Source organism: Lissotriton helveticus, chromosome 6 (genome assembly GCF_964261635.1).
Source record: "Lissotriton helveticus chromosome 6, aLisHel1.1, whole genome shotgun sequence".
Classification (NCBI taxonomy): Eukaryota; Metazoa; Chordata; class Amphibia; order Caudata; family Salamandridae; genus Lissotriton; species Lissotriton helveticus.
Window position 1 is genome coordinate 891,844,184 of NC_136067.1, and position 13,514 is coordinate 891,857,697.

The window sequence follows — 13,514 nt, forward strand, 5'->3', positions numbered from 1 at the left end:
GTTCCCTAAAACCTGGAAACATGCCTTGACAAGTACTTTTAAGGCAAAGGTTTGCATATTTTCAGCCGAATGGCAAACAGCAACAGGTCAGCCACATGTTCGAAGCGTCGCCTCCCAACGACGTTTTTCCTTCTCCACCCAGATAACACTAATACAATCAACACGCAACATTTGTGTGAGCCAATAGGAAAGTAATTCACTGCTAGATGGCAAAAGCAGAGTACATTCAGTCCCTTGAGCCCTATTGTTTCGGGCTTTATGCGATAGTTAGTGCTGGTAACTATCTGCTACTGCCCACTACACTAATTCCCCATAGTAGATAACCAAAATCACAATTTATGGTGGCTGAATGATTGGATACCAAGCTCACTGTCACCATCTCAGACAACCACCTGCATTTTCATACTTCAATACAATGATATTTCTTCACTGCAGCTAAGATAATTTTTCCATCTCAGTCATGAAAATGGTACTTAGGTAATAAGAAGATTTGAAATAGTGCAACTATCCTATGAGGAGGCCACTGAATGGGTATCGCAATGCACTCCTCCTTCAAGCATCCTTAATCTTAGTTGCAAGTATTGGACTTCCAGTCCTTGTTGCCAACATGTGTGACAAGTTTCAGCCCTAGGTAAAAAGGGTCCAGGGCTTTCATCAGAACTAAATCAATGCGGTGCCCCAGTATAATGTCAACCTTAATTTATCATCAAACTCAATATTAATTCAATCCGGACACACCTGACATAGAAATATATACAGCATGCCAAGGGCGGGATCGCCCTTTCCCACAAAGTACTCATCTTTGGGACCCTGAATTTTCAGGATGTTATGCTACTTCGGAGGAGTGAGGGACATGTCCCTGTAGTCCTACAGTTGTCAAGGATGTCATGTCACCTTTGCATCTATTAAGTCCTCTTCTCCCTGCCGGTGTGCGAAAATGGCTGAGCCCATCCTGGTTTTTAGGAACCAGAATGAAATCCAATGATGAAACATGACACCAGTAAGCTGTGTGAGGATCTAACAAATAGACAATCTTCCTATTTCTCGTCCTCACAGTCTGTTTTCTCGTTCTGGTTTTGTGCACACTAGGGTTTTGTGCCCACTAGGGTTGATCCTTTTGTTTCTGGTCCTCCTTGGCCCAGGTCCCTCTGGCCACCTTGGTCCTTTCAGGCCCCTTCTCCTGGCTCTTTTTTAAATTTCCTGATATTCTTGAACCCTCTCCCATTCAACCTCGTCCTGCTGATCCTTCTCAGCCTTCTCATCTGATTCCCATTGCATCAGTTCCTGGCCCGGCTGGTCCCCTTGGCCTACCTGGCATCTTATGTACTAGCCCTCTAAGGCTTTGCCCTTATTGCTCTTGTCTTCCTACTTTGGATATGCTTGTCCTCCTAGGCCTGTGCCTTGTGGTCCTTTTTGCCCTGCACCTAATGGTCTGGGCTCTCTTGGTCCTGGTTCTCTTTGTTTATGTGCTTCTGAGCCTTGCCATTTTGGTCCTGGTCCTCCTGGATATCCTGGTCCAGTTCCTGTAGTCTTCCTTGCATTGGATATTTCAATCCCCCTGATCTTCCTCACCCTGGTCTTGCTACCTTCAGGTTATGGTATTTCTGCTCCACCTAGTACCCTGGGCCCTAGTCCTGTGGTCATGTTACCCATGGCACTCCTAGGCCTGTCCAGGTCATATTGGTGCTGATTCTTCTAATCCTCCTTGCTCTGGTTCTCCTAGCTCTGGTCCTCCTGGCATTCTTGGAACTGATCCCCTGTCTCCCTTGCTAATACTGGCCCCTGGTCCTATTGGCCTTGATCTTGTCTTCTTGGATCTGGTCCTGATCATCTTGGTCCAGGAATTCCTGCTGCATGTCCTCATGCTCCTACACAAACTCATCATGAGCCTTCTTTATCTGGACCACCTGGGCCTGGTCATCCTGCTGCTCATCTTCCTGGCCAGCCTACTCCTAACCTTGTGGCCTGGACTTCCAGGCTGTCACCACCATGGTCCTGATGTCCCTGGAGCTGCTCATCCAGATACTCAAAGTCCTGATCCTCTTTCCCTGACCTTCCTGGTCCCCTTAGTCCTTTGTTTACTGGTCCTCTTAGAACTTTTCTATCTGACTCTGGCTGCTTGTGTGTCTGATCGTAGCCACCTGACAATCTCTACCAAGGGCAAGCTATTCTTGCATTTCATAGGTTTGTCTGTCTCAAAATTATGTGCCCTTTATCCCTGCCCCTTTTGGTCCTGTTCCTTATAGTTTTGGTTTTCCTGGACCGGACCCACCTGATATCCTAGTCTTGGTCCCTTGGTCCTGATCGTCCTGGTCCTTTTTTTTTCCTATTGTGCTTGCTTTCATAACCTTTGCCTCTTAGGTCATCATGCCCCTTCCTGGTTCCCCCAGTCTTGGCCCATTTGTTTGTTTTGCATATGTCGCCTCCAGTGAGAAGGGTATGCCCAGACGTGGGTCCGGTGCTCATTACACCACTGGATTCAAGCTAGTCTGGCTGATGAAGGGTGGTGTGGTGAGTAAAAGAATGATGAATTTAACCCAGATCCTTGTGACTGGGGGGTGGATGTTTGCATTGTCCAGCATTCCCTCCATCAATTATTATCCATTTGGCCGTGTTCCTTTCTGGTCTTCTTGGTCTAGTCACCTTGTCCTGGTTCTCCTTACCGTCAACATCCTAGCCCTGGTACCGCAGGTCCTGGTTCATCTTGTTTCTCAGGTCCTGTCACGCATGGTCTTTGTCCTCCTGGTTTGGATTGTCCTTGTTCATTTAGATCTGTTCTTTTTCCATTTAGTCCTACTGATACCGAAGCCATTGATCCAGGTCCCCTTAATCCAGGTTCTCCTTGATTGGGTCCTGAGCCTGGCAATTTAGGTCCTGGTCCACCTGCACACCACTGTCTATTAACTTAGTCTTTCTAATACATATCCTCCTCTCCCTGGTCCTGCTACTTGTAATAATTCCTCTGCCTATTTGGTAATCCAAGCTCTGGTCAGGACCTTCATGATACTCTAAGCCCTTTTTCCGGTCCTCCTGGTTATGATCATTTTAGTTTACCTAGTGCTCCAAGAAGCAGGTGTCAAACATACTGCTCTTAACTTGATCAAATCCTATCTGAACAACAGGTGTCAGTATGTTCAGATTGGTGACTCCTGCTCTGAGCGGTTTTCACTTCCTAGTGGAGTGCCGCAGGGCTCAGCATTGAGCCCTACATTGTTTAATCTATATGTCGTCCCCCTAGCGGACATTATTAGGAAGTTTGGTTTTTCTTTGGCCTCCTATGTGGACGACACCCAAATAGTGGTGTCCATCACAAACAACTTAGAGGAAACAGCGGGACGTTTTAGTCAATGTATGTCCCAAATTGGCCAGTGGATGACAGCAAACTGCCTAAAGCTCAATGGGAGCAAAACTAAAGTGCTCTTGTTAGGATTTGACACTTCCTTCTGGACACAGAACTGGTGGCCTTCAAATATGGGATCACAGCAACAGCAAAATGAGGGGTGAACAGGGGATAACATGCGCTGGGAAAAGAAATATAAGTACAATCACAATATTTAGTAAGCTCCAAGGATCAGATTCTGGTCACCCCACCAGAATCAAAACCTGCGACACCGAGGGGCCACAGTTAACCAATACAAACATGCACAAGATCCTGAGCTGGAAAGAGTTCAAATGAGTTCAAGATATCAAGTCCCAATATTTTAGGTGCTCCTCATTTTATTCTTCATGAAAAGATTTTTCTTTCATTCAATTGATAGAGTCCAATCTTCATATATTAACAAGAAAAAAACCACAACCACCGCCAACACGTGTTTCGTCTAGGTCGTTAAGACCACTAGACTTCGTCAGGGCTGTAAATACAATATTATAAGAGAAATAATCACAGTCATGTTCTAATTAACAGACAATATTATAAGAAGAACGAGAAACTTATCCTATTTACAATTATATAATACAAAGTGGCAAACGTACCAAGGTACCAATGTACATGTTGTTATTAACCTTGGCACACACAATTAAAAGTATTTCCATTAACATGTCATCCACAATGAGTGGGATACACTGTGATATGCAAACAGAAAAGTAATCCAATCACCAAAACACCAGTGATACTCAGAGTATAGTGGAATAAAGAAGAAAAGAATGAAAAAAAGATATTCGTTGAGAATGGTAACCACCACAAGAGAACCTAATCAAAAATTATATCTAAAGGCATAGAAAACAAATTGCACCCTTAACGGTGCTAAAATCTAACCATAAGGCCACAAGTGCCTCCCAACCAACATGCGAGAAAAAAATCAAGTAATAGCTCACCAAAATTTATCAATTGCAAGCTTCCAATGGGTAAGCGTGGGCGTAATTGTTCAGGCAGAAAAATCTATAATGAACATGGGACACAGTGAGCCAATCCATGCCCAATCGTCCAACCCGCCCCTGTCAAACTAATAACAATTACATTAAGTGGTCAAAGTAATGACCAATATAAACACTCACTATTAAGTCTCCAAATGTGAAGCGTCTAGCACAAGGCAATTATCCCGGGTGAAGGACAGTCAGTCCTGAAGTTGTAAACACGTATCCATCCAATCCGGAGCTCCCAATAGATCCTGTTAGATACATCAAAGTCGATATCAGAAGTACAAAATCGGCAAGCATGTGGTCGGTACATATAGTCAAAGGTAAGTTTAACCCCTTAACATTATAAAAATACCCCGTAAGGACATTCTCCTTAATAGCCCATTGTTGGGTCCAGACACACACACACCATTGTTCCAAATAATATCCCAAAGTCACCGCCATTAAAAACCCGATTCGTGCAGGGCCCCTAGTCACAGAAACATGCCGGAAAGCGTCCGACAGGACATACCTCCGAGTACGGGGTCCTGTTGAGGAAACAGTACGTTCCTTCGCGAGTCACGGCGTTCAACTCCGGCGCCATTAGCTTCCTTCTTTTATTTTTACCTCTTGTTTGGAAGTCCGAGCAGGAAATAGAAGTAGGACTATCCTACATACCCATACGATGGCCGCCATCTTAGAATGGTCATTAAACGTACCAGAGACCAATACCTGTTACTAAGGTTAGTATTTGGATATCATAAAAGAAAAGCTGTTTTGTGGTGCATAGTAAGCCAAATTATCCCAAATCAAAGGGAAACCCCAAAAAGAAAAGGAGAATGTCAACAGAGGAATTAAATAGAAATAGTAAAGTAAAATAAAGTAAAAGGCAGAGATCATATTATAAACCTCCATAGAGGGAAAGCGGAAAGCTTATGAAACCAAACCGAATTATGTGTCACGAGACAATCAAATAAATGTAACTGGTGAACAATTTAAAAAGGGTAGCACACAATCAAGTAAAATTGTACACTCTTCACAGCAATGTAACCTGTACACATTACAGAAGCAAATAGTTACAAGAAATATATATACATACATACAAATGGAGAGGTCATCATAATTTAGGAACACAAGGGACCATACTGATTAGCTATGACGCTATACCAGAAAGAATTGTAACTCATCATCAAAGTTCAAGCCCCGCTCCACTGCATGAACCCGCATTATCCAACGCGCTTCCTGCTGGCGTAACCTAAGCTCGCGATTTCCACCCCTAATATCAGTGGGCATCATCTCATATAGACTTTACCACATTTACAAAGAATAGCATATACATACGTAATATATGCTATTCTTTGTAAATGTGGTAAAGTCTATATTGGGAGTACCATCAGAAAACTGAAAGATCGTGTCAGTGAACACTTCAGGGGTCTTAAAAATAGGGACAACAGAGTCCCAATAGCCGCGCATGCCATGGACTGCCCAGCCCAAACTGAACATCTGACTATGTCCTTCCATGGTATAGAGATGATGCCCACTGATATTAGGGGTGGAAATCGCGAGCTTAGGTTACGCCAGCAGGAAGCGCGTTGGATAATGCGGGTTCATGCAGTGGAGCGGGGCTTGAACTTTGATGATGAGTTACAATTCTTTCTGGTATAGCGTCATAGCTAATCAGTATGGTCCCTTGTGTTCCTAAATTATGATGACCTCTCCATTTGTATGTATGTATATATATTTCTTGTAACTATTTGCTTCTGTAATGTGTACAGGTTACATTGCTGTGAAGAGTGTACAATTTTACTTGATTGTGTGCTACCCTTTTTAAATTGTTCACCAGTTACATTTATTTGATTGTCTCGTGACACATAATTCGGTTTGGTTTCATAAGCTTTCCGCTTTCCCTCTATGGAGGTTTATAATATGATCTCTGCCTTTTACTTTATTTTACTTTACTATTTCTATTTAATTCCTCTGTTGACATTCTCCTTTTCTTTTTGGGGTTTCCCTTTGATTTGGGATAATTTGGCTTACTATGCACCACAAAACAGCTTTTCTTTTATGATATCCAAATACTAACCTTAGTAACAGGTATTGGTCTCTGGTACGTTTAATGACCATTCTAAGATGGCGGCCATCGTATGGGTATGTAGGATAGTCCTACTTCTATTTCCTGCTCGGACTTCCAAACAAGAGGTAAAAATAAAAGAAGGAAGCTAATGGCGCCGGAGTTGAACGCCGTGACTCGCGAAGGAACGTACTGTTTCCTCAACAGGACCCCGTACTCGGAGGTATGTCCTGTCGGACGCTTTCCGGCATGTTTCTGTGACTAGGGGCCCTGCACGAATCGGGTTTTTAATGGCGGTGACTTTGGGATATTATTTGGAACAATGGTGTGTGTGTGTCTGGACCCAACAATGGGCTATTAAGGAGAATGTCCTTACGGGGTATTTTTATAATGTTAAGGGGTTAAACTTACCTTTGACTATATGTACCGACCACATGCTTGCCGATTTTGTACTTCTGATATCGACTTTGATGTATCTAACAGGATCTATTGGGAGCTCCGGATTGGATGGATACGTGTTTACAACTTCAGGACTGACTGTCCTTCACCCGGGATAATTGCCTTGTGCTAGACGCTTCACATTTGGAGACTGAATAGTGAGTGTTTATATTGGTCATTACTTTGACCACTTAATGTAATTGTTATTAGTTTGACAGGGGCGGGTTGGACGATTGGGCATGGATTGGCTCACTGTGTCCCATGTTCATTATAGATTTTTCTGCCTGAACAATTACGCCCACGCTTACCCATTGGAAGCTTGCAATTGATAAATTTTGGTGAGCTATTACTTGATTTTTTTCTCGCATGTTGGTTGGGAGGCACTTGTGGCCTTATGGTTAGATTTTAGCACCGTTAAGGGTGCAATTTGTTTTCTATGCCTTTAGATATAATTTTTGATTAGGTTCTCTTGTGGTGGTTACCATTCTCAACGAATATCTTTTTTTCATTCTTTTCTTCTTTATTCCGCTATACTCTGAGTATCACTGGTGTTTTGGTGATTGGATTACTTTTCTGTTTGCATATCACAGTGTATCCCACTCATTGTGGATGACATGTTAATGGAAATACTTTTAATTGTGTGTGCCAAGGTTAATAACAACATGTACATTGGTACCTTGGTACGTTTGCCACTTTGTATTATATAATTGTAAATAGGATAAGTTTCTCGTTCTTCTTATAATATTGTCTGTTAATTAGAACATGACTGTGATTATTTCTCTTATAATATTGTATTTACAGCCCTGACGAAGTCTAGTGGTCTTAACGACCTAGACGAAACACGTGTTGGCGGTGGTTGTGGTTTTTTTCTTGCTAATATATGAAGATTGGACTCTATCAATTGAATGAAAGAAAAATCTTTTCATGAAGAATAAAATGAGGAGCACCTAAAATATTGGGACTTGATATCTTGAACTCATTTGAACTCTTTCCAGCTCAGGATCTTGTGCATGTTTAAATATGGGATCACTCCCGGCCCCAAACTGTAAGGTGCGGCACCTGGGCTTCATTCTTGATGATAGATTTATGTTTCAACATCAGGTCAGCAAGGTTTCCTCCTCGGTCTTTTTTATACTAAAAGCAATTAGAAAAGTGCGGAATTTTATTCCCTGCGAAGCAGTAAAAACCCTGGTAACAGCATTAGCCCTAACCAGACTTGATTATTGCACTGCTTTGTACATTGGCCTTCAGAAGCAATATCTAAGTAAATTACAACAGGCTTAAAATGCAGCTGCCAGATTGCTGCTGGACATTGCCAAATTCCATCCTATTACCCATGGCTTAAACAACCTTCACTGGCTTCCGATGATAAAAAGGACAGAATTCAAATCTATTTGTCTGGTTTACAAGGCTCTGAAAGGTTTCTAAGACAACATTTTACTTGGTACCAACCTGCTAGAAACCTTCGTTCATTTCAGAGTAAACTTCTTCGACACCTAAATATAAGAAAGCACGCTGGGGAGGAAGAAGCTTCATTCTGGGCACAGTGAAACAGTGGAATTTACTCCCAACAGAGATCACGAACAGCCCGACATTGCTCACTTTCAGGAAATTACTGAAAACCTGACTATTTGGTAGCTAAATTCCACTTCATAATCCAGATGTTGGTTGACTATCCGCTGAGTGCCTAGATACCCCCGGACAATCGTGCGCTATATAAATCCTAAAATCAAATCAAATCTTCTTGCTCTGGTCTTCTGGGTGCCCTTGGTACAGCCCCCTCGGTCTTCACAATCCCTGTCCTACTTTTCCTAGTATTCTGAAAATACTGGCTATTTCTTTTTGGTCCTGATCTTCGATATCCTCTTCAATCTAGTCCTGGTCCTCCTGCTCTTTGCCTGCATGGCTCTGCAATAAATTCACCTGTCAAACATCATCCTAGCTTTTCCTAGTTCTGATGTTCCTTGACCTCCAGTTCATGCTGTTCTAAGAACTTCTTTGCCCTTTATTTCCTGGCCCTCATTTGCTGGTCATCATTCCAATGTAATCCTCCCCGTAGTCGTTTGGATACTCCGTCTTTTTTTTACAGGTCCCCGTTCCTTGAACTTTCATCCTACTCATTGTAATTCTTGTTCATCAGTCCTCCTAGTCCTGCTTTCCTGGTTTATCTAGACCCATTGTTTGCCTGTTGCTAATCCGTCTGATCTGGGTCACATTGGTCCATGTAGCCCTGGTGTTAGTTGTGGTACTCTTTCATCTGGTCCTCATGTATCGGGTCTTCTGGTGCAAGTTCCACTGTCCTTGGTTTTCCCAGTCCTCTAAGTCTCCGGTCCCCCTGCCCCATCTTACTCCTACTAGCCCTCCTAGTCTCCTGTTTTGACTATTCCACCTTTTTCTTGTCTATCTGCCCATAAGATCCTCTATCATGGTCCTCTTAGTAATGGCCTGATTGGCCTTCCTCGTCCCTCTGGCTCAACTAGATCCTATGTTGTGGGTCACCCTGGTTCATGTAGTTCGTGTCACCCTGGTTTAGGATCCCTCGTATTCAGACACTCCTGGACCTTCTGGTCCTGGTACCAGTGGATCTAGACTTCCTTTATAACTCCCCCTTGGTCATTCTAATCTGTGGTCTCCAGGTCCTGCTAGCCCTGGTCCTTTCCAGTTGTTGTATTCTTCGTCCTGGTCCTTTGGCTTCTGGCCCCTCAGTCCTCCTTGATCTGATGTCTGTGGTCTTGGCACTCCTGTCTCTGATCCTTCTTTCCATTGGTCTCCTGGCATTGGTGCTCTTTGACTGTCTACTTGAGACTGTTACTCCTCTGGCGAGTGCGCACAGGTCCTCATAGCTCTTCTTATCATTATGGTCCAGGGCTGTCTGTTCCTTCTACCTCTGGTCCTTTTGTTCCTTCAGGCCCTTAAGCACTGGGTCCAGATCCCCCATCCTTTCTGATCCTTCTCACCTGGTCCCTATACCCCTAGTGCTGCTTTTCATTGTCCTGTTCATCATTGTCTATTTCTTCCTGGTCCCCTCTGGCATTGGTAACCCTGGTCCTAATAGATTAGGTCTCCCTGGCCCTGGTTTTCCTTGTCCTGGCCGTTGTGTCACTTGTTGTCCTAGACCCCCCAGTGGTTCACTCAGTCCCCTCCACAATAACATTAGTCAGGTACAGCCTCCAAGCCTTTCACACAGATTTAGTTTTTTGCTTCCAATTTTCTTTTGTTGAGACTGCACTGTCAAATACAGAAATCAGGGCCCAATAAGACAGGACCTTGCCCACTTAAACACTGTTTAAAATGTTAAAAATCAAAACTACCATTCCCTAGATGCATTGCGCAGGTGACTTATTAGAATAGAAAAATTCATGTGTGTGCATTGTTCTATGTAGATTAGCATCCGCGCTGCCATTTTCTATGTGGGCGCCATTTTGAGTTATAATCTAAACGAATCCTTCGTCATTTCTGAGAAGAGGCCTCAATTGCGAATCATTTCCCCAAGGCTGGGACAAACTTCACTAATGAATACACTTTTCTTATTAACGCATACCTTTTACTAGATAGAGGCCTTCTCCCACTTGTCTAGTGGTGGGCAGCCTTGAGTATTAGATAGTGTGTGGCCGGCCTCAGAATCAAAACTTATCCTGTGTACATCATTGTTTAGCTGCATCTGCTTGGAAAATTCCATTGTGAGCATGCCTTCATTGGTTCAGAAATGGTACATAATGTATCTTTATGTTTGCTGATGTCAGTCCCTCTGCAGCACTCCACGCTTATTGTGCAGACTGGGCTCCGCACCGAGTGTACTTTGAATAAACAATTATTGGTTTGTATTCTCTACTGTCTGACCGACTCTTCATTTGGCATGGAAGGCTGAGCGGTGGTCATTAGTGACCCGGGTGACCCTAAACGGGTAACTTCCTTCAGACTAAAATGTCAGTGTGGCTGAAGGGCCAATCATGACATAGGACCAATAAGCATCAATGCTCTAAACCTACTCTGCTGGGTGAATAGTATGCGTGAAAAGCGTGCTTATTCACTGGTAGCAGAGTGAACTCAGCCTGTGCTTTACCGAGATGCATTACTTATCTGTCTCTAGCTTTTCCTCCCCCATTCCGCAAAAGCCCCACTACATTGTCTCCCACAATTTACCTCCTGAAAGTGCCTCAAAGCACTGTGCCCAAACACTCATTACCTATTGTATGTGTTCCTCCCTCTGTGGCCCAGACACCTGGCTGTTTGCTGCTGCTTTTTGGCTTCTGCTTTGTTGCCATATTTAAATTAACAAGCAAGCACAGTCCTCTTTAAACATAAGTCTAAATCTATCACAAAGACTTTCATAAAAACCCCAAAATTAGCCCAGCTCAAAAACAAACTCATCAAAAGAAGCATCATAATCATTATTTAAAAATGTATTCTCATGAGTGAATAAAACATTTAAGTAAAATACTTTTAAAGCATGCTACTATTCCTTGCTGACAACCAAATACTCCCTGACTGACAAGGGTGGCCATCTTTCTCAGGATCTGCATCACGCTGTTATGGGTCCAACTCTAGGCATCTCCAACTCAGAATGCTGTTGTAGTGCCAATATTGGAGTGGCCAGGTGATGGAAACGGTTTGAGATGTGAACAGCGTGGAAGGAGATCTCGAAAGGAAAAAGGTTAGCACACTAACTACACAACACAAAATACTTTCACTAAAATGCGTCCTGTAAAATGCCGTGGACTATGCTGTTTTATAACATGCAGATCTCCACAACGGAGCTGTTTGCTTTCTGACCGAATAGGTTCATGTTGAAACAGAGATGATGAAATGGCTCACCTCACATTCAAATGTCAGACTCGCCACAAAAACAAACACACTAGACAATAGAAACAGGTAAACAGTTGAATTACTGCTTAAAGCTATTTGAATGTCCTTTCTTAGCAATTACTCTATGTACGCCAGCAAGAAGTCAAGCTTGAACGTAGGCCGAAAACTAGAAGTCTGCGCTGGCCAAAAACCCTAGTGCATTATTACATGGGAAAGTATAAGCTTATGTTTTCCCATGCACCTGGTGAAATGAAAGGCTTCCGGCACGGGTCAAGGCCTGCCCTGTAAAAGCTCAAGAGGGGCAGGCAAACACTTGCCTGAGAACTCTACGATTCAGAAATGGGAGTGGGAGCTGCCAATGAAGAATGATGACTGGAGAGGCCGCTGCACACCCAGCGTGATCACACATCAGGAAGCCACAGCAACTGCAGGCTGCAGAGGCTGCTTCGGGAATGCCGAGGGCAGCGGGAGCTCCAGACTCGACGAGAGCAAGAGAATAGTGTGCATCTTCCTAGCGGCGAAGCAATTCTTTGTGTGTGCAACCCCGCCCAAAATAGCCACCATCTGGGGCATCTGGGATATGTAGTCTCCATATTGGAATCAAACTACAAAGGAAAACAGTGTACAATACGAGCATACCATACTTTGCACAGTCATCATCACCAATGGTCATTGCAGCGTCACCACTATCATGCAGACCAAGATAAAACACGCCTCTTCCCAAAGGGAAGATTTCCAAAATAGTGCAACTTACAGCAGGGAGAAAATCACAAGGACCTGTGGACTGAACTGTTTGGGGCGGGCCCTAGAGTTCGCACCTCCATGGTACTGACACTGACTGAAGCTCATAATAATATCTGTGTGCCATATATGGAAACTTCTTTTTGATTTGTTCATCTCATTTCAATATTCAGATAACAAATATTTTATTGAAAATTATTTTTTCTGTTTTTCATGAGTAAACAGCTATATTTATTCCATACACTTACCTTTTTACAAACTATTGTACATTTGTATTTGAGCTTATTTTCAAATGCTTCATGGATGTTGCATCCCCACTACAAGATGGCCACAAAACAAACTTTACCTGGAGTCCCTTTTTTCTTTATGGCCGGCTAAATAATGACCTCTTTCACACTATTTTTCCAGTGATGGTCAGATTCTACATTATCTCGACTATTTCGTCTAAGGCAGGCTAAACAGTAGTGATTATGTACTATTTCGCCAGCTGCTGAGAAAATAGTAGAGATTGTGTACCATGTGGCTGGGAAAATAGACACTTCCTTGTTTACTTTGTTGCACATCCTATCGAAATGAGTTTATATTGACACCTGGATGTTAATTGAAACTGGCTGCTTTCCCTAGAGTGTGGGGAAACACTTTTGTTGTTCCTTTTTCCCCAATTATTTTACCGATATGTAAGAATAACTATTTGATTACTTCAGTTTTTTTCATTAAGGTCTCGAGAATGGGCTCACGCATGTGTAAAAGAGTTTTCATCTGGAGCTCAATCTTAAGCAAATTCTGCATGCAGGCAGTAAATCTGTTAGGTCAGCCGAAGTGAATGCAAAATCTAACCTCGGAAAGTTTCCAGGTAGATTTCTATGTCCCAATATTTAGATATTTTCAAAATATGTCAGTGTGTTTGCAGATCATTTCTCCATTCCTCCCTTTTCTTTTCCATAGTCGTACAAATCTGCAGATTTTGCACTGGGCATACATTTTAAGAAGAAATTCCAAGTGCCATAAAAGCACTACCACTTCTGTGTTGCTTTCAGTAAAGTTGTTTGTGATTACAGAGTGTGTATGGAACAGCTGCCATGTGTAATGCAGGTAACACACCTATCTGTGTTACCTGCAGGGG